General features: G+C 40.4%; 1 long non-coding RNA gene across 1 annotated transcript; it reads left to right on the forward strand.

Annotated features, from left to right (window-relative positions):
- Window positions 1-1,504: 1,504 nt before the first annotated feature.
- On the forward strand, window positions 1,505-22,424 carry LOC127489677 (uncharacterized). Its single transcript, XR_007917571.2, has 3 exons — window positions 1,505-5,153; window positions 9,927-10,119; window positions 20,756-22,424. It is a non-coding gene; the product is annotated as an uncharacterized lncRNA (long non-coding RNA).
- Window positions 22,425-23,021: the final 597 nt, after the last annotated feature.

The raw sequence follows: 23,021 nt of genomic DNA on the forward strand, positions 1-23,021 counted from the left end.
TCCAGGGAATGGGCCCTGCCTGCCTCCCTCTTAGTCCATCAGGGCCTGTGCCCCATTCCCTCCTCACCCTCCAGGGCCAGGCCCTGCTCCCCTCCTCACCCTCCAGAGCCTGGCCCCGCTCCCCTCCTTGCCTTCCATGGCCCTGCCCCGCTCCACTCGCTGCCCTACAGAGCCTGACCCCGCTCCACTCCACGTCCTCCAGGGCCTTACCCTGCTCCCCTCACTGCCTTCCAGGACCTGGCCCCATTCCCCTTGCCACACTCTAGGGCCTGACCCCTCTCCCCTCCTTGCCCTCCAGGGCTGGGCCCTCCTCAACTCCTTGCCCTCCAGGGCCAGGCCCCATTCCCCTCCTCACCCTCTTGAGATTAGACCCTGCTCTCCTCCTCACCCTCCAGTGCCAGGCCCTGCTCCCCTCCTCGCCTTCCAGGGCATGGACCCTCCTCCCCTATATGCCTTCCAGGTCCAAGCCCTGTACCTCTTGCTGTCATCCAGGGCCAGGCCCTGCTCCCCCTGCCACCCTCCAGGGTCGGGCCCTGCTCCCCTCTTTCCCCTCCAGGGACAGGCCCTGCTCACCTCCTCGCCTCCAAAGCCTGGGCCCTTCTCCCCTCCTCATCCTCCGGGGCATGGCCCCATTCCCTCCTTGCCCTCCATGGTCTGGGCCCAGCTCCCTTCCATGCCCTCCAGGTCCAGGCCCAGCTCCCCTCCTTGCCTCCAGGGCTGGGCTTTGCTCACCTCCTCGCCCTGCATGGCCTTGCCCCGCTCCGCTCGCTGCCCTACTGGGCCTGACCCTGCTTTCCTCCATGCCCTCCAGGGCCTTACACTGCTCCACTCACTGCCTTCCATTTCCTTGCCTGGATCCCCTTGCCACCAACCAGGGCCTGACCCTGCTCCCCTCCTCACCCTCCAAGGCCTGGCCCTGCTCACCTCCATGCCCTCCATGGCCAGGGCCCTGATCTCCTCACTACCTTCCAGGGTCTGGCCCTGTTCCTGTTGCCCTCCAGGGCTTGACCCCGCTCCCCTCCTCGACCTCCAGGTCCAGGCCCCCCACTTCTCACTACCCTCCAAGGGCAGGCCCTGCTCCCCCTGCCACCTTCCAGGGCCTACCCTGCTCCCTTCCTCGCCCTCCAGGGATTGACCCTGATCCCCTCCTCGCCCTCCATGGCCTGGGCCCAGCTCCCTTCCATGCCCTCCAGGGCCAGGCCCCGGTGCCCTCCTCGCCATCCAGGGCCAGGCCCTGCTCCCCTCCTCACCATCCTGGACCAGTCTCCCCTCCCTTCCCTGCCCTCAGGGCCTGACCCTCTGGCTTCCTTGCCCTCCAGGGCCTGGGCCCAGCTCCCCTCCTCACCCTCTCAGGCTGGACCCTGCTCCCCTTGTTGCCTTCCAGTGCGGGACCCCACTTCCCTCCTCGCCCTCCAGGATCCGGCCCCACTCCCACACTCGCCCTCCAGGGCCTGGGCCCTTCTCCCATCCTCGCCCTCCAGGGCCTGACCCTGCTCCCCTAGCCTCCCTTCAGTGCGGGACCCCACTTCCCTCCATACCCTCCAGGGCCTGACCCTGCTCCCTCTAACATTTCTAAAACCTATAATAAAGTTGATTTCTTAACTCTGGAAAATTGAAATTGTGTTAAGTAAAATGCAGATCATGCATCGGGAGATCATGTGCATTTGGTCATAAAGTTTATAATCACTGTCTAGTTATAGTGGAGAGTGAACATGATGCATACAACTATGGTAAAGTCTGAACGCCTGAATCTAACACCGAACTGTACATGTAGTGTTAATGACCATGCTAAATTCTAACAGCATTTGAATCACTAGAAATATTGAAAAGCACCACAAATATTTATAAATCTCACATCTGTATTCACAGTAATGATGCTAAAAGTACAATGTGTAACATTTCCCAGTACGCGTTTATATGCATTTCCCTTTCACAAACACACATGAATGCACACACGTACAAATCATAGAAGCTTAGGGGTTCAGAAACAAATATTTATGGACTTTAGGCCTTCATTATAGTTTATTTTATTAACAATTGAAAATAACCAAGTTTAATACTAATTTATATGTGTTAACATTTTTGTAACTTTGAACCCACTATGCTTTCCAGCATGATTAGCAAGCCGACATCTGCTACATCTTCAAAGGGACTCTTAAAAATCAAAAGTTTACTATGGTGCTTAAAACAATCAGTACAAAGTAGGTGGTTCTGAGAATGTCTATAAATAGTGTCAATTGCTTGGCTTCCATTACATTTGATTGTTCTCCAAGCAGTGTGGGAACAGGGTATAAACTGCCCACTTTCAGTTAAAATAACTAAAATTGATTAATTGGTGTAATGCTATTTTTTTTTGTGGGGGGGGATATACAATATATATTGTAAGTATGTTCTTTCAAATTAGTGAATATAAGTATGTATTTCCGCCAAGACACTCTGGTAAAAAAAAAAAAAAAAAGACCTAAATGAAAGATCTCTGTGAGTGAGATCCCAGTGGAAAGAACAGGTCTTCAAAGAAGGAGGTACCTTTCTCTGAAGGGAGGAGAGAACTTCCACTTTGACTATGACCTTGTCTAAATAAAATAAGAGTCGGTGAACTCAAAAGGCTTCCATAGCCTTGGAAACTCATGACTGGAGCCTAGGGAGATTACTGATGCCATAGACAGGAGTGTCAATTTGTAAAGTCAACAACAGGAGTCACTGTGCACTTACTCCTCATGTAGGATCTCTGTCCTTAATGTGCTGTACATAGAGACTTAATGCTATAACGAGTACTCAAACAGTATTTTTCACTTTGTATTTCTATGTGGGTGCAAACTGTTGAAATCTTTACTTAATGTATACTAAACTGATCTTCTGTATATATAGAAAAAAAAAAAGCCTGGGAAGGGTAATCCAGAGGACACAGAAACAACGAGAAGGCGAAGCCTCGTGAGCTCAGCTGCGAAGCTGATGCGGGGCTGCCCTGCAGCACAGGTGGGCTGAGGTGGGCTCTGGGAAACCAGCCGACATGGATTTGCACGTCCCAGGATCTGTGACTACTGCCCTGTCTCAAGTGGGAAGTCCTTCAGGAGCCTGAGAGCTTAAAGAGCAGACTACACCCTCGAGAGGACTGACCCCGGGTAGAAGGACAGCACAGCAAGGCCTTGTGTGTGGCAGTGACCTCGATGGAGAAAAGAAGTCATCTTCTCTGTGAACCTGTGTTGGTGGCGTTCCCTGGGGGAGGTTCTAGAGCAGATTCCTACCAGCCAACAAAAGCTAAAAGCATGACGACACCTCTTGACCTGGCTGCAATTATCAACTTTTAAAAAAAAATACTGATGCACTGGGGTTGGAGCTGTGGCGCAGCAGCTTAAAGTCCCAGTGTGCAGCAGCAGCATCCCACATGGGCACCGGTTTGAGTCCAAGATGCTCTTTTTTTTTTTTTTTGACAGGCAGAGTGGACAGTGAGAGACAGAGAGAAAGGTCTTCCTTTGCTGTTGGTTCACCCTCCAATGGCCACCGCGGCCAGCGTGCTGCGCCCGGCGCACCGCACTGATCCAAAGCCAGGAGCCAGGTGCTTCTCCTGGTCTCCCATGTAGGTCCAGGGCCCAAGGACTTGGGCCATCCTCCACTGCACTCCCAGGCCACAGCAGAGAGCTGGCCTGGAAGAGGGGCAACTGGGACAGAATCCGGCACCCTGATCGGGACTAGAACCCGGTATGCTGGCCCCGAAAGGTGGAGGATTAGCCTAGTGAGCCGTGGCGCCGGCCCCATTGTGTGAATTCTAAACTTCTTACATTTTAGACTGAGCTCCATTTTAAGAACAAACTTTTCCTATTTTTTTTAAATGTTTTCTAATTCTTCATTGTATTAAATGTATTATTTCCAAATACTAAGGCCTTAGGCTACAGTCCTCTCTTAAAGGTTAGAGTTTACAATTAATTATTGAATCCTACAATATGTGGGCATTTATCTAAATTATTTACTTAATTTAACCATCTTCACATGAATTCTGGGTTAAAGGTCAGGAAACGAAGGAAGTAGGGTTGAATAAGCAGGTGAGTGGCAGAGGTTGTGCTCTTAACATCAGATGAATGTGGCTTCTTGGGTAACCAAGAGTCTGCTTGTGTGTCTTAGTTATCATAGCAATACTTAAGTTATCATAAAAATACTTAGTATCATAATTAAATAGAGGTATTTTCTAATTCTTCTATTTTTAATTTCAAAGATTTATTTATTTGAAAGGCAGAGCTATATAGAGAGGGAGAGAAACTAGAAAAAGGATCTTCCATCCACAGGTTTAATCCTTGAATGGCCACAATGGCCAGGGCTGAGCCAGGCTGAATTAAGAAGCCCGATCTCCATCTGGGTCTCCCACATGGCGGCAGGGACCCAAGTTCTTGGCTCTACTGCTTTCCAACAAGCTCCCTGCTAATTCTATTGGGAAAGTAGCAGAAGAATGCAGATGGAGTTCCTGGCTCTTGGCTTTGGTTGACCCAGCCTAAGACCTTTGTGGTCATTTGGGGAGTGAACCAGTGGGTGGAGGATCTCTCTCTCTGTCTCTCCTTCTCACTTTATCACTTGCTCTGCCTTTCAAATAAATAAATAATGCTTAAAAAATGGAGAATCATTCTGTTCATACTTAGACCTCAAGCCTGTGTGTTAAGAACTTACTAAATTTCATATCTAAAATTGTTTTCTAGAGAGGATTTTGTCCATCTTATTATAATATCATATGATGAGTGGTTATATACAGTTCATGTTTTGTAAGGAGAAAATTTGACACATCTCCAATTAGGTCATCAGTTGTTTGAAGGCAGATGGGAAAACCAAGGAATGTGTTGCGCATGATGGAGGTGAGAGTATTTTACTGCTTCTACTCTCCATTTGTCCCAAGACTAGCACAGCACTTGGGAAAGCAGTAACTCAGCCATGATGAATACAGTAAATCACATGATTACATATATTTGAATGAATGAGTTGGTACTAATTTTTTTCAGATCCCAAGAAGGAAATTACAAGTCTGAAGTCAACAGCAAACCCAGGAAGGAAAGGACAACATTTACCAAGAGCAAATCAAAGGACTAGGAGCAGAATTTGCCCATCACAACTATGTGACTAGACTGAGGAGATACAAGATAGCAGAGAATCTGGATCTCACCAAAAGACAGGTAAAGCTGGGCATTGCCAGGGATTGTTTTCATTGCTTTGGTTCAATAACCCTCTTGTACCATTTTTTAAATATTTGGAATCATTGTTCTTAATTATCAAAAGGAAGAAAGGTGTGCTATTTAATGATTAAGTATTTTTACCCAGCAAAATGAAAAAATCAAAAATCAGTGAGTGATTTTATGGGGGAAAAAACTCTACATTTATTGAGTTTAAAGAAGAATTCTGTGTTCTGCAATAACGTTCTTTCTGTATTCATTGGTGGTGAGGAGGTGTGTGTGAAAATATTTATTTGACATAATGATGGAATGTGGTGAGGAATTTTGTATCCTTTCAAAATCTCCTATTTGGCATGTTAGAAAGTTGACAACCCCCGAGTAGTTTCCTGTATTGGTCAGAATAGGGTATGTTATGTTGTGCTAACACATTAGCTTCCAAGCCTCAATGGCATGATACAAAAATGCTCATTTGCTCACTCTCCATACTGAGTCTCCTAAGTCCAGGCTTCCAAATAAACACTCCCAGCATGGTGGCTCTCTGGCATCTCCACTTATGATGTCATTGGGAACCGCGGAAGGTGAGCAGTCGTTGTGAGTTCATGCACTGGCCCTTGAATGCTTGCATGGGCCATGACCCGCATTAATGTTTCAGGTTCAGAAATCATCAAATGGTGCAACGTAAAGGAAATGATGGAATACAAGGGCACGTAGACCACTCATGAATATTTTTGTCCCATTACTCCAAATATTTTTGAAATTGTGCTGGTCTTGGTAATGCAAAATTCTGCTAATAACTCAGAGAACACTTTGGAATTATTAAAAATTTGCAGATCTCAAATAGTAAGACCTAAAGAGTACTATTACATTAATTTTGTATTAATTACTTCCTAGATCCCCTTCTTGAATTTTATTTGGATGACAAATGGTCTCCTCTTATGATGCTCCCAGTACACTCTTTGTAAGGGCTGTGACTTGCCCTGGGAGAATCTAGCCGATTTACGGTTACCAGTTGTTCAGCTTCAGATAAACATTCCTGAAAGTCAAATGCAAAGATCTTTATGGACAGTGCAGTTATTATTGGCACTTGGAGGGCTGGAGTCTCATTTCCTCTTTCACTGTACACACCTCCTCCGGGATCCCACTGGAACCAAGGAAATATCCACAGGGTGCAGACATATGAATGCATATCTTAGGCGAGCAAACTGTTCATCTAATTTCTTAAATCATCTTCTTTCCTCTGTTAATTTTACATCTCAACCCTGTTAGGTTACTTCTGGGTGGGGAAAATGCATAAGGAACACTTTCATGTGTTTTTATACATTGCCAGTTTGTGTTTTATTAATCATGACTAGTACCTAACTTATGGAGCATAACATTTCCTTCCCTTGAACTTCACAAAGTTCTATCTATAAGTGTACAGCTTATGGCATGCAAGAAAGCCTGTTCCAAAATCTATATCATCAGACAATAGTTTCACTATGTTTTCATTTCTAAAAAATTGTTTACTTAAAAATGTATATACTTATTTGAGAGGCAGAGAGAAAGAGAGGGGGCATTTGTTTTATTGTTTTTTAATTTCTAAAAAATTATTATTTATTTACTTATTTGAGAGCAGAGAGTGAGAGAGAGAGGGGATACAACTATTGCTTGCTCATACCCCAAGTGCACATGATGATCTTCGGCTCGGGGCTGAAGCTGGGAGCCAAGAATCCAATCCAGGTCTCCCTTGTGAGTAGTAAGGAACTTGTTGACTGAGGCTACCACAGTGGCATCCCAGGATCTATGTTAGCAGGAATCTGGAGCCAGGAGCTGAGCTGAACCCAGCATGGAATGCAACCAACCAACATCATAACTGCTAGACCAAAACCTATCCTGTGTTTTTCTCTTGTTTAATTATTTCTTTAACTGGGTACAGGACAATAGGCAGGGGGAACCACAAATTTCTGTCATTATAGAGAGACAGTGAACTCCAGGAAAGCTAACTGTGTTTTATATAATACATGAAGGAAGATGGAAATTGGAGTTTGCTTCCAGTGTTCATAATGATGGCTGTAATACTGAGCCTTCAGTGAAGAACAAAGTAGAAACTCTGTGTTTACTAACCTGGGGATCTTGGTTTTCCCCAGCTATCTAGGCATTCAACAGGTTTCACTTTTGTATGAGTGTAATTCCTTTTGAAAAGTAATTCTATAAGCCTAGTTTGAGAGGTTTTGAAGGTATTTGGATATTTTTTCTTTTTTTTCTTAAATGACTTAACACTATTGAAAAATAATGATATGTAAATATGATATATCTACATATGTACACATACATGCACACACAACTTTATTCACTTCTTTGAAGTCCCTTTTCAATGCCATGATCTTAAGCCAATGCTGTATAATAAACCACTCTACACATTGCTGGATCTTAATGGATACTGAGCTGTAATTCACTCACAATCTTGTGCATCAGATTTGGACTGGAATTACTTGGCCAGTTTTATTGCCAGCAGTACCTGCCTTCCTCATGAATCTGCACTTGGCTGATGGGTTGACTATGAGCTGACTGGGCCTCCACTAAAACAATGCATTTCTGTTGTGTGTGTTTCCATCTTCTACCAGGATAGGCTGGAATCCCAATCTTCAGGTGGTTGTAGAAGCATTTCCAGGAGCTCTGAGAGGGAAAGCTGCAACATGGAAGGTTTCTCAAGTCTTTGCTTGGATCATATTTGCTAATTTAGTTTCATTGTCCAGAGAAAGTCATACAATCAAACTCAGTGTGGACAGGAGAAGGAGATTATGTCATTGCCAGACATTCCTAGAATAATCTAAGCATGGCCTTGGTGGAAAAAACAAACAAACAGCAAAACACTTGAGTAATAATTATGTTTTCAAAGAACTGAACAGTTGATATTATGCAGATTAATTTATTCCACAAATATTTAGGTGCAGTTTTGCAAGATAATATGAAAAGGAGATGAATGTGGGTGGAATGTAAATTCCCAATTAAAAGTAAGTCCTCAGGGTTCCTCAGAAAGAATTCAATTGTTATGCAAAACACTGATTAGAATTCTGAGATTTGCCATTCAGAATTGTGCTTTGTTAGGTAAGTAACAATCTTTTCAAGACACAACATGGAGATTAAAATTGCATGCTCTTTCTTTTCCTTAGAATTCTATATTATAATGCATATGAAAGAGTTCTTAGCATAAAGTACAAAAACCTAACCATCAACCACAGGAGGAAAATCTTTGATATACATGTCAACTAATTATTTTATAATACAAATATACATTGAGCCAGGTGTTAGATGTAAAATATTGTTACATTAAGCTAGAAAAGTAACTTCCTGAACACACAGAAGAGGCAAAAACTGAACTAGTAACAACACTGTGGTCAGCATTGAATGTCACAAGAGAAGAATGACAGGATCATATACGAATATGTTCCTGGTTTCATCAAATGTAAATTTATTCTTATCCTTCTGCACCTGTACAGCATCTTAAGATTCTAAAGGCTTTACTTTTATTCTCTGGGCTGAATTTTACTGTGCTGAACTTATCAGAAGAATTATTGTAGATTTCAACCATCAATTTTTCTATTATTAGTGACCCAAAGATGTGTTTCTCCAAAATGCCAGGGCTTTCATCCAGTAAAATATTTTCAATTTATTTTCTGAAGATTGGACTCTTAAAGTTATAGACATAGAGTTATATACAGAATTCTACCTTCTTAAATTGGGAAGCTGCCTGTCCTAGTCCATTGGGGTTGCCAGAGCAAAATCCCATAGACTGGATGGTTTACAGACAGCATGAACTAGTTGCTCACAGCTGAAGACTGGGATCAAGGTTAAGACACCAGCAGAGTTCCTGTCTGATGAGGGCCTGCTTCTTCCTGGACAGCAACCATCTCACATGGGTGAGAGGTTTGGCTGAGCTCTCTGGGGCCTGTTCTACAAGGCACCCAGCCCAATCACAAGCGCTCTGCCCACATGAACTAATCACTCTCAAAAGTCCTTATTTTTTCAAAAATAATTTTTTGAAAGGCAGAGAGAGAGAGAGAGAGAGAGAGAGAGGAGAGAGAGAGAAGTAGAGAGAAATAGGGTGATCTTCCATCTGCTGGTTCACTCTCCAAATGGTCACAACTGCCTCAGGCTGGTCCAGACTGAAGCCACGAGTCCAGGACTCCATTTAGGTCTCCTGTGTGGGTGGGTGGCAGAGCCCAAGAACTTGGGCCATCTTCTGCTGCTTTCCCAGGCCCTTCAGCAGGGAGCTGAATTGGAAGTAGAGCAGCTGGGATTTGAACTGGAGCTCATATGGGATGACAGTGTTGCAGGCAGATGCTTAGCCCACTGCACCAGTGTGTGGGTCTCAGACCTCACTTTTAATGTGGTCACTTTCACAGACAGGATTCTAACATTTGGAGTTTGGAAGGTACAAATGTTCAAACTACAGTATAGCTATTCAATTACTTTAATTTTTCACTAATGCCATGCATGCTTATCATGTAATCCTCATCTTGGTCTTGAGTGATACTGTTTTGCAGGATTTCCACATATTAAATGCTCTAACTAAAGGGTGCAAGATCTCTCTCTCTCTTGCCTTCTCCATAACTCTGACTTTCAAATAAATTAACAAATCTTTAAAAAATCTAACTACATATATGCATTCTTTTCACTTGCATTCTTCAATGCACACTTTGAAATACTGTGATTTAGTACAGGAACTTACAATATTCCTTTGTGAGTATGTGTATCAAACCTCATACTGATCAGTGTTTTCCTTCACTTAAATAGGATCATCTAAATCTAACAAATGCCTGTCTGGACCAGCCTGATGCAGTTGTGACCACTTGGAGAGTGAACCAGCAGATGGAAGATCACCCTATTTCTCTCTACTTCTCTCTCTCTCTCCTCTCTCTCTCTCTCTGCCTTTAAATCTCTAAATCTAACAAATGCCTGTCTTGACTTGGCCAAAGCTTTTCAAGATGTAAGTACAAAGAAATTCTATCCTGCAAATGGGAAAAACAATAAGTGTTAACTCATCTAGCTCCATGGTAGGATTGTTTAAGAGAAATAATTTTCTCTTAAATGACAACTGACTTAAAAATCAAAATTAGTCTTTGACATGTTTTCATACGTAAATTTATTGTGATTACCTATGAAACATCCATTTCTATAACTGATGTCATTTTTAGCTACCTCTACCTTATTTATTGAATGCATTTCATAATAAGCCTTATGCATGTCATCCTGAAGGCTTGCAATCCTTGGGTCTCATTTTAGAAAAAAACCTAAGATGTACAATTTGGGACATGCTCAAGCTGACTTGCCCCAAATGGTAGAGTTAGAAACATACCAGGGGACTCCAATTTAAGCCCATCAAGGTGGCATGTACCAATGTCATCTCACTAGTTCAAGTGATCAATTTCAGTTCACAATTGATCATAATGAAAGGACTAAGAGTCAAAGGGAGCACATAAACAAGTCTAGTACCTGCTAACACTAACTGATAGAATAAATAAAGGGGAGAGTGATCCAACATGTGAAGCGAGATACTCAGCAGACTCATAGAATGGCGGATGTCCTAAACAGCACTCTGGCCCAGAATCAGCCCTAAAGGCATTTGGATCTGGCTGAAAAGCCCATGAGAGTATTTCAGGCATGGAAAGCCAAGACACTCTGGAAAAAAAAAAAAAACCCTAAATGAAAGATCTCTGTGAGTGAGATCCCAGTGGAAAGAACAGGTCTTCAAAAAAGGAGGTACCTTTCTCTGAAGGGAGGAGAGAACCTCCACTTTGAGTATGACCTTGTCTAAACAAGATAAGAGTCGGAGAACTCAAGGGGCTTCCATAGCCTTGGAAACTTGTGACTGGTGCATAGGGAGATTACTGATGCCATAAACAGGAGTGTCAATTTGTAAAGTCAACAACAGGAGTCACTGTGCACTTACTCCTCATGTAGGATCTCTGTCCTTAATGTGCTATACATTGAGACTTAATGCTATAACGAGTACTCAAATAGTATATTTCACTTAGTGTTTCTATGGGGGTGCAAACTGTTGAAATCTTTACTTAATGTATACTAAACTGATCTTCTGTTAAAAAAAAAAGAAAAAAAGAAAAAAGAAATTATCAATTCCCAACTTGACTCTCACTGGGATTAAACATGACAATAGGTCTGATCTGATTTCATCATCATTTAAAAAATCATCTATTATTTTTCACTTTATGTTTCTGTGTGGGAGCAAGCTGTTGAAATCTTTACTTAATGTATGCTAAACTGATCTTCTGTATATAAAGAGAATCAAAAATGTATCCTCATGTGAATGGAAAGGAGAGGGAGTGGGAAAGGGGAGGGTTGCGGGTGGGAGGGACGTTATGGGGGGGAAGCCATTGTAATCCATAAGCTGTACTTTGGAAATTTATATTCATTAAATAAAAGTTAAAAAAAATAGTGGTTGTGAAATTTCTCAAAGAAGGCAGACTCTTAAATGGTGTCTTCTTCCATAATCCACCTGGTCAACCAGGAGGAAAACAAGAGGCTCGTATTGAAAACCAGCTCCACTAAAAATGCTAACCTTAGAGCAAAGATGAGGTTCAAGTCTTTTAATTCTAAAGCTGTGTTGTGGAGCAGTTATCACTGCAGTCACTCTCCACCTTCTAACTCAAAGCCTCCAGTTTATGACCTATCCTCCCACATCCCCAAGAGCCACGGCTAATAATCTTCAATTGGCAGGGCCACTTAGAATATTTTGAAGAGCCAGTCTGTCTAAAGATCCTCCTGTGCCAAGGTATTTTCAAGTCTGATGAGCTTATTCTGGCTTTTTTTTTTTTCATCCAGATAAGCTTGGAGAAGTCTCCTGACAGATATCTGGTATCTGACAGGGGGAAGAAAGAGAAAACAGCTGCATGGGAATTTAACAGGGAGTGGTAAAAAGGACATTTTTACAGAGTGAAGGCTGCCAAATGTAGAAGTAGTGGGAGATCCTGCCACTTCACAAAATCTTTTCCACAGTGCTAATCAAAGGTGCAATATTGTGGATTTTTAAAGCAGCTAAAATGAGTGGAATAAACATACTGAGAACTCAATACCTCTGCCAAGATAAATGGAAAATCCCCACCTTGTTGGATTATACTCCATTAGCAGTAATAAGAAGGATTATGTTTTGTTTGCTACTCGTAAATCATTCAGTGGCTCAATGCCAAGTATTTTCAACATAGCCATCCACTTTTTTTTGGATGAGTATAAAAAAGGAAATAATTTTGTACACCACATAAACAGTGGGTTTGTCTTTTGCACATTTTTAACAGAATTTTTCCCATTCTAGATTTATTTATGTAAATTACTATGAAAACACTTAGTTTAATCGATTTTGTTTCTGTGAGCCACCATATTGTCTGTTCAATTGTTATGAGATGTCCTTTCTTACCAATGATTTTATAATAGTGCTTCTTTCTTTGGATCAGTATTTAACACTTACCTGGAGTAAAAGTCAGTTGCTTCTTTTGTGTAGGTTCCACATACACAAAAAGCTTATGGTAAGTAAAAAAATCATTTAAGAAATAGTAACATTAAAGACAGATCTGGCTGGCGCCATGGCTTAATAGGCTAATCCTCCACCTAGCGGTGCCAGAACACCGGGTTCTAGTCCCGATCGGGGCGCCAGATTCTGTCCCAGTTGCCCCTCTTCCAAGCCAGCTCTCTGCTGTGGCCTGGGAGGGCAGTGGAGGATGGCCCATGTGCTTGGGCCCTGCACCCCATGGGAGACCAGGAGTAGCACCTGGCTCCTGCCTTCGGATCAGCACGGTACGCTGGCCATGGTGGCCATTGGAGGGTGAACCAAAGGCAAAAGGAAGACCTTTCTCTTTGTCTCTCTCTCACTGTCCACTCTGCCTGTGAAAAAAAAAGACAGATCTATACAGTGACCAATATTTCAAACCTTCCATACACTGATTTTCAAAAATATTGCCTATATGAAGTAGAAGACTGAGAAGTAAGTAAGTGGTTCATAACCATAATATTCAAAGTTGAAATGACAAAGACAAAAACTCTGAAAAATAAGGTCATATCCTAACTACTGCCCTTGAGAATGGTCTTTTTTCTTTAAAAGTGCTATTCTTTCTCTGCATAGATAATAGAGAGGTAGATAGATAGATGATAGACACACAGCTATAAAGTTGAAGAAATATTTCTGAGCACACACACAGACCTACATATCTGTGTATATGTGTTCATATATATGTGTACATATACATAAAAATGAGTTTTAAACAATTGAAATTTGTTGTACTTTTTGCTATCATGAGCATTCATCAACTTAGTACAATGAAAGGACAACATCATCGAAGACAGCATTGTCTAAGAATTTTCCATACTTGGCTCCTGAATTTCTTCAATAAGCAGTTAAAACATTAATTTGCACTTAATCAACAAGTCAGCAGTTACATTCTGATGGCTATTGCGGATCACAGCCAAATGTCATGGTTTATGTGTGATGCTACGGAAGGAGATTTGGCTGTGAGAGGACACTTCCTGCACTTCTTTTCACACTAGCCTTGCATGCATTTTTTTATTTCATGAGAAAATTCTAGAAAGTTTGAAAAGCCAGTGAAAGTTTTGTGTTGACATCTTTAATTTCAACAAGAGTTGTTCTAAAAGGTAATGAACTCAGGCCAAAGAGAACTATTTCTGGAGACTTTGTCTATAAAAGACTGTGCTATTTGATCTCCATATACCCATAACTTATGAAAAACTCAGAGATACATTCAATTTAAAGTAAATGTTATACTTTAAATCATTTTATCACTCCCAATTTTTATGCATAATATATACTTTTTAGTTTTTTGCTTTCTTCCAGTTATTGAAATTACTGACTATTTTTTTGGGGAAAGGAATCAATGTGTACTCATACAATAGTAATGATAATCTTTGTGAATTCTTATAATGATTTTAGATATAAGGGAGTAGTCTCTAAATTAGTAAATGAATGATCAGTGAGAGCTCACATATATGCTGATAACAACCAGAACATATCAGTATTAATTCAATTAGATTCAACCATAATAAGTTGATAATGTCCTATGGTTCTTTACTCATAAATTTGGTGAGATTCACTGTTTTAACTGAATACATTTGATAGATATGCCTGAGATGGTGGGGAAAGCAGAAGTTGTTAATTATAATAATGTATATTGATAGTGATGTTTCTAATTGTTTTTAAACACCATTGAGAGATTAGGCAAGATGATAAGAGAAAAAAAAAGCTGTCATTCTAGTTGGTCTTGTTAGTTTGAAAAAGACAGAAATGTGAATTAATGCTATAACTAGTACTCAAACAGTACTTTATACTTTGTGTTTCTGTGTGGGTGCAAACTGTTGAAATCTTAACTTAATACATACTAAATTGATCTTCTGCATATAAAGATAATTGAAAATGAGTCTTGATGTGAATGGAATGGGAGAGGGAGTGGGAGATGGGAGGGATGCGGGTGGGAGGGAAGTTATGAGTGGAAAAAGCCATTGTAATCCATAAGCTGTACTTTGGAAATTTATATTTATTATGTTAAAGTTAAAAAAAGAAAAAGAAATAAAGTAATTACTTTGAATACAAAAAATTCATATCTTCAGTTAATACCAGCTAGGAATTTTATAACAAAGTAAAGGAAAAAAACAAGTAACTTAGTTTTGATATTTTCACTCAATTTGCTAAAGTCCCATATGATGTACTAAGTAAATGATATTTCACTTTGAATAACTAAAAGCAGTATGTATTTTTTCACCTTATATGGAAATTTGGTTATTTGAAGTAGTGTGTTTCCATTGTAATTAAATGTTAATGAAATAAGTAATTTTCATTGAACTTCATCAGGTAAGAAGAAATTATTAGCATTTATTACGGCTGTGACATTTCAAAAAGATCAAGTTAAAAGGAATGAAACTTCTAACAACTTTGCTCATCACATGAATTATTACTTTGGTTCACTTTTGGAAAGAAGAATGAGATTTCATAAGATTGGTTTTAATAATATCAAGAGATTAACATTTCTTACATCAAATTTTATTTGTCACAACAAGAGTTATTTATTGTTGAACATGTTATTTATCCATGGCTCACAATAGCTGTTGAGTATTCAGTTTTCTTAAAAACATGTGGGGGGAGGCATTTGGTGTAGAGATTAAGACTCTGCTTGGGACACCTGCAATCTCAAATTAGAGTGACTGGGTTCAAGTCCTACCTCCATTCCTGATTCCAGTTTCCTGGTTAATGCACATCCTGGGAGGCAGCAGGTGAAATCTCAAGTTGTTGAGTCTCTGCCACACATTTGGTATATACTGACTGAATTCTTTGTTCCTGGTTCAACCTGTCCCAGCCTTGGCAGTAGCTAGCATTTGGAGAATGATCCACTGGGTGAGAGATCCCTCTTTGTTGCCCTCTCCATATGTGTGTGTTTGAAATAAATAAAAATGCAAAAAAAAAGTGGGATAGTAAAACTTGTATGACTACATCAAAGAGCCTGTTTTACAAGATTGATTTGTAAAGGGGAAAAACAAGTTTCAGAACTGAAAACTATAGAGATAGAAAAATGATTCATCTATCACCAGCTTTGTGCTAAAATCAATGATAAAGGCAAGAGGCAGCCCAATAAATAGGGTTTCAATTGTTAGTCATGCAATGTATTCTATCCCTATACCCCTTCCATCAAGCACCACCAACCTCAACGCACAGCTGCAGATCTGCAGAGCAGAGTTCACTGGTGGCTTGGAACTAGCTGAGGGACCCCACTGGCAGGCAGACATATGTCTATCCTTGCAGGCAGGAGAAGTGGAGAAGCTTTCTTTTCTTTCTTTTTCATTCTTACCTTAAAGCATTCTTGGTTTGAATTCTTCACTTCAACTCCCCACTTTGCCGCTGAACTACTTGGTTAAGTCTGCAGGGCCTGTTGACATTGGGTTGTCTACATTAACTGCCAGAGCCACTTTAGTCACTGGAATATGATTAAATCTGAAAATTGTATTTGTACAATGATTCTTTCCATGTTTTCACATATTTATGATGTGAATAAATATTTGTTAGACAGTGTCTACAGTGTTTCAAGTGCCCAGACAAAAATGGAAGCAGTTGGAACATTAAATCTAAAAATTCCAGATGTGTAGAGATATCTGGATATGTCACTGAAATTTTCAGATTTCATCCAGATGTTTGGTGTTATGGTTGTTTGTTTCTACAAAAGTCATACATTTATGGTACAATATAAATATGGATTATGACATTATATAGATTCAGCTTCCCATTAACCTAATTCACTGTGGCCACCTTAGGAAATTATGAGACACTATAGATTCATATATAATTTGTTTTCTTCTCTAATGTAAAGCCTAGGAGACCAGATATTATACACATTAAATGCAAATGTGCAAAGTGCCTGGATTCCAATAACACCTCCATTTCCTATACAACTTCCTGCTAATGCTCACCCTGGGAGGCATCAGTTGATGGCTGAATTACTTGGGTCCCTACCATCCAGGTGGGAGACAGAGGTGGAGTTCTTGGCTCTTGATTATGGTATGGCCCACTCCTGGCTCCTGTGGTTATGGGGAGTGAACAAAGAGATGGAAGATAATCTCTTTCATTCTCACTCTCTCATTCTGCCTTTCAAATGAATAAAAACAAATAATTTTTAAAAATTAAATGGCAAAATGTCATATGGTGAGAAAGAAAACCAATGGACATACTTTCTTTTGAATACAAAGTCGTATTCCTAAAATCCGTACCTTCTTCTTAGAATTTTCTCATGTGAAATTGCATATGACAGATGGATGCTGGTATTACAGAATTACTGTACCTCCTCTCCTAGAGAAGAACATCAGCATGGATTTCAATAACTCTATTCCTCCCGGTTTTTGTTTCCTGTCAAGATTATTTTGCATGAATGTTTCAGTCTTGGTGACAGTGATTATGATGATGACTTACATGTTGTTTTTTGTTTCCATCTGGAATCGTCAATGGAGAAAATATCCCTATAGAGAATCTTGAAAGCCTCATTATTCCAATATCAGAAATATGAAAATTGAGACAGAGAAAAGTGTGGTTTTCCCAAATTCACACAAAAACTCAGAAGTGAAGCCAAGAGTAGTACCCAGCTCATGTGCAACAGATCTAATGCAACCTGCACTGTCAAGCTCACACGGTGATTAGACTGAGTAGTGTAATTACCTAAAGTACAGGGCAGGAAAATAGCGCCCCATTTACCAACCCGGTCACAGCAAGTAGAGGAATTACGTGAATGGGAGTCACCATATGGATGGTGCTCACGCATTGCACAATCCTGTACTTTACCTTCTTATCCTGAATGCTCTAAAAACAGGCGTTTGAGATAGAATTCAAATAAAAAAACCAAACCCCAATTCTGGAGCCAGATAAAGACATAGGTGTTTAAATCGTGCTGTTAGATTAAATCCTGGGGTTAGAGTTTCCATCTGTGTCATGTTCATGTAAACTTTACCTCAATTGTCTCATTTATAACATAGAAATAATGTTCACAACATGAGGGGAAAGTGTATCAGAAATAAAGCACATGTAGCACATATGCTGTAACATGATGCATGCAGTGATCCTTATGAGTGGTAAGCAGTAATAATATGTCAGTTCTCATCAAATATTTTTAAATCTTTATTTATTTATTTGAAAGGCAGAGAGTTACAGAGAGGCAGAGGCAGAGAGAGAAAGAGGGAGAGAGAGAGAAAAAGGGAGAGAGAGAGAGAGAGAGAGGTCTTCCATCCGCTATTTCACTCCCCAAATGGCAGCAATGGCCATAAGCTGAGCCAATCTGAAGCCAGGAGTCTGGATCTTCTTCTGGGTCTCCCACATGGGTGCAGGGCCCAACAACTTGGGCCATCTTCCACTGCTTTCTCAGGCCATAGCAGAGAGCTGAATTGTAAGTGGAGTGACCAGGACTTGAACTGGCACCCATTTGGGATATTGGCACTTCAGGTGGCAGCTTTACATGCTATGCCATAGTGCTGACCCCTCACCACTGAACTTTAAATCAAATTTTTACTATATTGTATTATTTTTATCAAATGGACTAGTGTATAGATAGGTAATAAATGAGACATGATGTTAATTGAACCCAGCAGTGAAAGCAGTGACAATCCCTAGTTAAGAATCATCTCAATTTCAGTATTTAATTGTGTAAATGTCTAAGGAATTTATACTTTTATGAATCATGTGATTTGAAGGTTACAGACATAAATATGTCTTTGGAAATTTGAGTTATTTCTCAGCACATTCCCATTGTCACTGTGTATTCACAGAAATTGAGATTATTTCAAATATGAAAATGCAGAACATTCAAAATATATTTGGTGTAAAGAATGAAATATATTTGGTGGTGAAGCAGACCTGTCCCTATCAGATACAAAGATCTGGTATAAAATTACAGCAAGAATGAAAATATTATGTTCTCACAGGTAAAAACTGACCCAGGGACAGAACAGAGTAAAGCAGAAAGCTGTGCATAGGAGGGGCCTTGAAAAGCTCATGGATGGGGCCAGTGCTGTTGTGCAGGGCATTGAGCCTCTGTTTGTAACACCAGCATGCCATGTGGAGCACCAGTCTGAGTTCTGGCTGCTCTGCTTCAGATTCAACTCCCTTCTAATGCACCTGGGAGAGCAGCAGACAATGCCCTGAGTACTTACTCCCTGCCACCCACATGGGAGACCCAGACATGGTTGTGGGCTCATCTGACTGTGGGAGTGAACCAACAGATGGAAGATTTTTCTCTTTCTCTGTTTCTCTCTCTGTCTCCATTAGCATAACTTTCAAATAAATAAAATAAATCTTGAAAAAAAACCCTCAGAAACCTCTTGGAACACAAGAAGTTATCATTTAATTCCATTTTCTGTGAGCTTTTTGAAGCCACTTTCTACATGGAAGCTTTATTTATGATGGAATTGAAACAGTGATCACTGAGAAAATGGTGACTTTCATAAAAAGCTACCTAGAACAACTTGTTCTTTTTAAATATTTATTTATTTATTTGAAAGAGTTACACAGAGAGAGGGGAGGCAGAGAGAGAGAGAGAGAGAGAGAGAGAGAGAGCTCTTCCATCCACTGGTTCACTTCCCAGTTGGCTGCAATGGCTGGAGCTGCACTGATTTGAATCCAGGAGCCAGGAGCCAGGAGCTTCTTCCCAATCTTCTCCATGGGTACAGGGGCCCAAAGACTTGGGCCATCTTCTGCTTTTGCAGGCCACAGCAGAAAGATGGATCAGAAGTGGAGCAGCCAGGTCTCGAACTGGCACCATATGGGATGCTGGTGCTTCAGGCCAGGGCGTTAACCCACTGCACCACAGCACTGGCCCCAAGAATAACTTGTTATTCACACAGAATAAATGGAAGCATTTGCTTTCCTCTGTATACTAAAATCAATACTTCCTGGTTTGACAGGTTCAATTTGAAATGCAAACCTTAAACTCTTTGAAAATGTAGAATACATTTGTGGCCTCAGCAGAGAGTATCCTTCAATAGCTCTAACCATTAAAGAAACAGTGTGTAAATATAAATACATTAAGAGCTTCTGATCATCAACAAATACTCCAAGAAAAGGGGAGGGCACAAAACAGAGAAGATAGTAGCTTCCATACAACTGAAGATATTAAATTAGGACTCAGGCATTTTAAAGTCCATAAAGAGCAAGATTAATTTTAAAAAGAATTCATACCAGATACAGGGAGGTATTTCATAGAAGCACTACAGTGGGCCATTATTTTTTTTAAAAAAAGAACGTTAATTTATCTATGAGAAATGAGAGAAAGAGGCCTTCCATACACTGCCTCACTCCCCAAATGGCAGCACTTTCCAGGTGCAGCAACAGGGAGTGAATTGGACACAGAGCAGCCAGGACTCCTGGTGCTACAACATGGGACATGGGCACCAACTCTGGATCCTAAACTCTTCAAAGATACTTGACTCCATTAGAAAACAGGAAAGGCAAAATAAAAGCACAGTAAGATAACATTTATTGTCATTGTGTTGTAAAAAAAAAGTTGAACCTGGTAAATCCAAATGCAGGCAAAGATTTGGGTGAACTTGAACCTTTATGCCCTGGAATGAATAAGAAAACTAAACTGATACAACCTTGGGAAACATTTTTTTTTCACATTAGTGTGTTAAGATGAACATTTACATAACATTCAACCTATTGAAGCTCCTGGCTACTTATCCACATAGGTTCCATCACAGGTTTATCATGCAAGAGCAGAACCAAATACCTTGGAGACATCCTGAATGATAAGCCCTTTATTGTCTACTTCTCTTTATTATTGTGATTTTTAATTTTTAAATCCACAAAGCAAAAACTGGGAGGTAATACTACAATGAATTCTCTTTGTTGTTAAATATGAAAGGTAATCATTTGTGTGCATCTTCTGAATGTTTATAAATTATTATCACAAACATGCAACCTGATTAAACTCAGGGTGGGATTATTTTTATATTTACCCTCTTCCATGGTGTCTTCGTGTAAACCTTTGAGAATCTGGTTCTCCTAGGCAGACCAAAAGGAGAAAGCACTTGAATTTAATGTTCTGTTTTGCTTCGTGTGTTTCCTTTCTTTGTCCAAGGTGAAAGTGTGGTTCCAGAAAAGGCGGATGAAGAGGAAGAGGGTAAAATTGGGCCAGCTGGGCACTGCTGCCTGAGAAAAGGAACTGGTGAACGTGAAGAACGGAACCCTGCTCCCTTCAGAGCTGTCAGGGATTGGTATGGCCACGCTCCAGCAAACAGGGGACTCTCTGGACAATGAAGACAGCCACAACAGTGACCACAGCTCCGAGCATGCACACTTATGATCCACACAGACAGGACCAGCTCCATCTTCAGGAAAGAAACACCGTGATGGCAAGCCTTACCCAACAGAGTTTACACAGAGAGATGGCCATGGCCATGATTTTTAATATTATCAAATTCAGGCATCATGGGTCTGTTTTGCATGATTTATAGAGGAAGGAAGTGGCACTTATCAAAGATGTTTCCATGATGAAAATCAGAAGGTGAATTTGCTTTGAATAGTCCAGAGATGTTTGGTTGTGTGTATGACAGTGAGCAGGTATGTTTGCCTTTGCTTGCACTGAAAAATTAAACGGGTACTAAGAACAAATTATGACACATTTCTACACGAGATGCCTCCAGAGTGAAAACGTTGAAGATGAACTTACTTTACCCTCTCAGATGTACGAGTTCATGTTTATGACAGTGGGCAGGTATTTGCTTTTGCTTGTACTGAGAAATTGCTATCAAGAATAAAACATAAAACCTTTTATCCTGAACAGCCAAAGTGCCTGAGATCATTCAAGTAGATTTTAAAAAGGATGTAGTTTAACTCTGTATATATTATCCTTAAGTCATTTTCCTGTCTTCACTAATTTTAGCAATTCATTCATATTAGCTGATGAAAATAGGCACTGATAATGCCAGCCAGGTCAACTTCCTGCCTTTTTATGCATGTGTCATTCTGGGAAATCCGTATGCACTTACTTGTGTACAAGTAGAGAAAAATACAGTAGTCTAATACGACATATTCTTGTACCACAGACAAAACAAATGTTATGTTGCATTTACTATCACTGCTGCTAATACGTTATTATACAACTTACCTAGCTCCTCCTTGATTTATCCTATCTTGTAGCTTGAAAAAAAATAGGATCATAGGAAAATCAGTTACTTTGTGGAAGGAGCTTTGTTGTGGCAGACACTGTCTGATTTTATTTCTATAAAATTAAAGCTGTTATGAATATGACTTAATTAACAAGAAAATGTTTCTTCCTTCTTAGAAATGGTGTCAGACAAGGAGCAAAGACAAATGGGCTCCCCAAGGGGATAGACAAAACAATTCTGAATGTCTTCAAATTAAATTCAGTAAAAACACATTATTTTTTAATATGTGATGTATTCTTGCAGAACAACCATCTTTGTATTTTGAGAAAAATGTTTAATAAATGATCCTTTATAAATAATTTTGGTCACCCCATTGTAATTTCTTTAATTTCTATAGATTTTAATATTCATATCTAAGAGTGCCCCAGACTCATCTGCTCTGTGCTAATTTAGATCAAGATCATTAATTAGTCACAGGTTTTCATTTGTAGATTTATTATGGCAAGAAAAAAATCAATCCTTGGGTGATCAAAGAGAATCTAAACATCATCATACAGTAAACCATTTTCTTAATTTGAAGAATATGGCAAATGAATGTTTTTGTGTGTTTTACAAAGCAAAGATAAAAGGGAACAGGTAACACTAACTGCCAAAACTAATAAGTAAAGTAGTCATATATTTTAAAATTTATGTTTAACATATGTGAATCAATCCAATAGTTGTTTTAAAGTCACATCAACCAGAGTCCTTGATGTTACCATGAGCTAGCCAATCAGAATCTTCATTGGAATGGATACCACAGGTATCAGAAGTCAACGACTATAGGCCGGCGCTGTGGCTCAATAGGCTAATCCTCCACCTGCAGTGCCGGCACACAGGGTTCTAGTCCCAGTCAGGGTGCCAGCTCTGTCCTGGTTGCTCCTCTTCCTGTTCAGCTCTCTGCTATGGCCCAGGAAGGCAGTGGAGGATGGTCCAAGTGCTTGGGCCCTGCACCCACCCAGGAGACCAGGAGAAGCACCTGGATCCCGGCTACTGTGGGGGTGAACCAATGGAAAAAGGAAGACCTTTCTCTCTGTCTCTCTCTCTCTCACTGTCCACTCTGCCTGTTAAAAAAAAAGTCAAGGATTGTATTAACTTAATACATTTCGTGTCATGCATGGTTGCACATGCATTGGATGCCTAAGACCTACTTACAGCTATATCATGTTATTTTTTAACTGTTCCACATTTAACCAG

The sequence above is a fragment of the Oryctolagus cuniculus genome, chromosome 19, assembly GCF_964237555.1.
Source record: "Oryctolagus cuniculus chromosome 19, mOryCun1.1, whole genome shotgun sequence".
In the NCBI taxonomy this organism is placed as follows: domain Eukaryota; kingdom Metazoa; phylum Chordata; class Mammalia; order Lagomorpha; family Leporidae; genus Oryctolagus; species Oryctolagus cuniculus.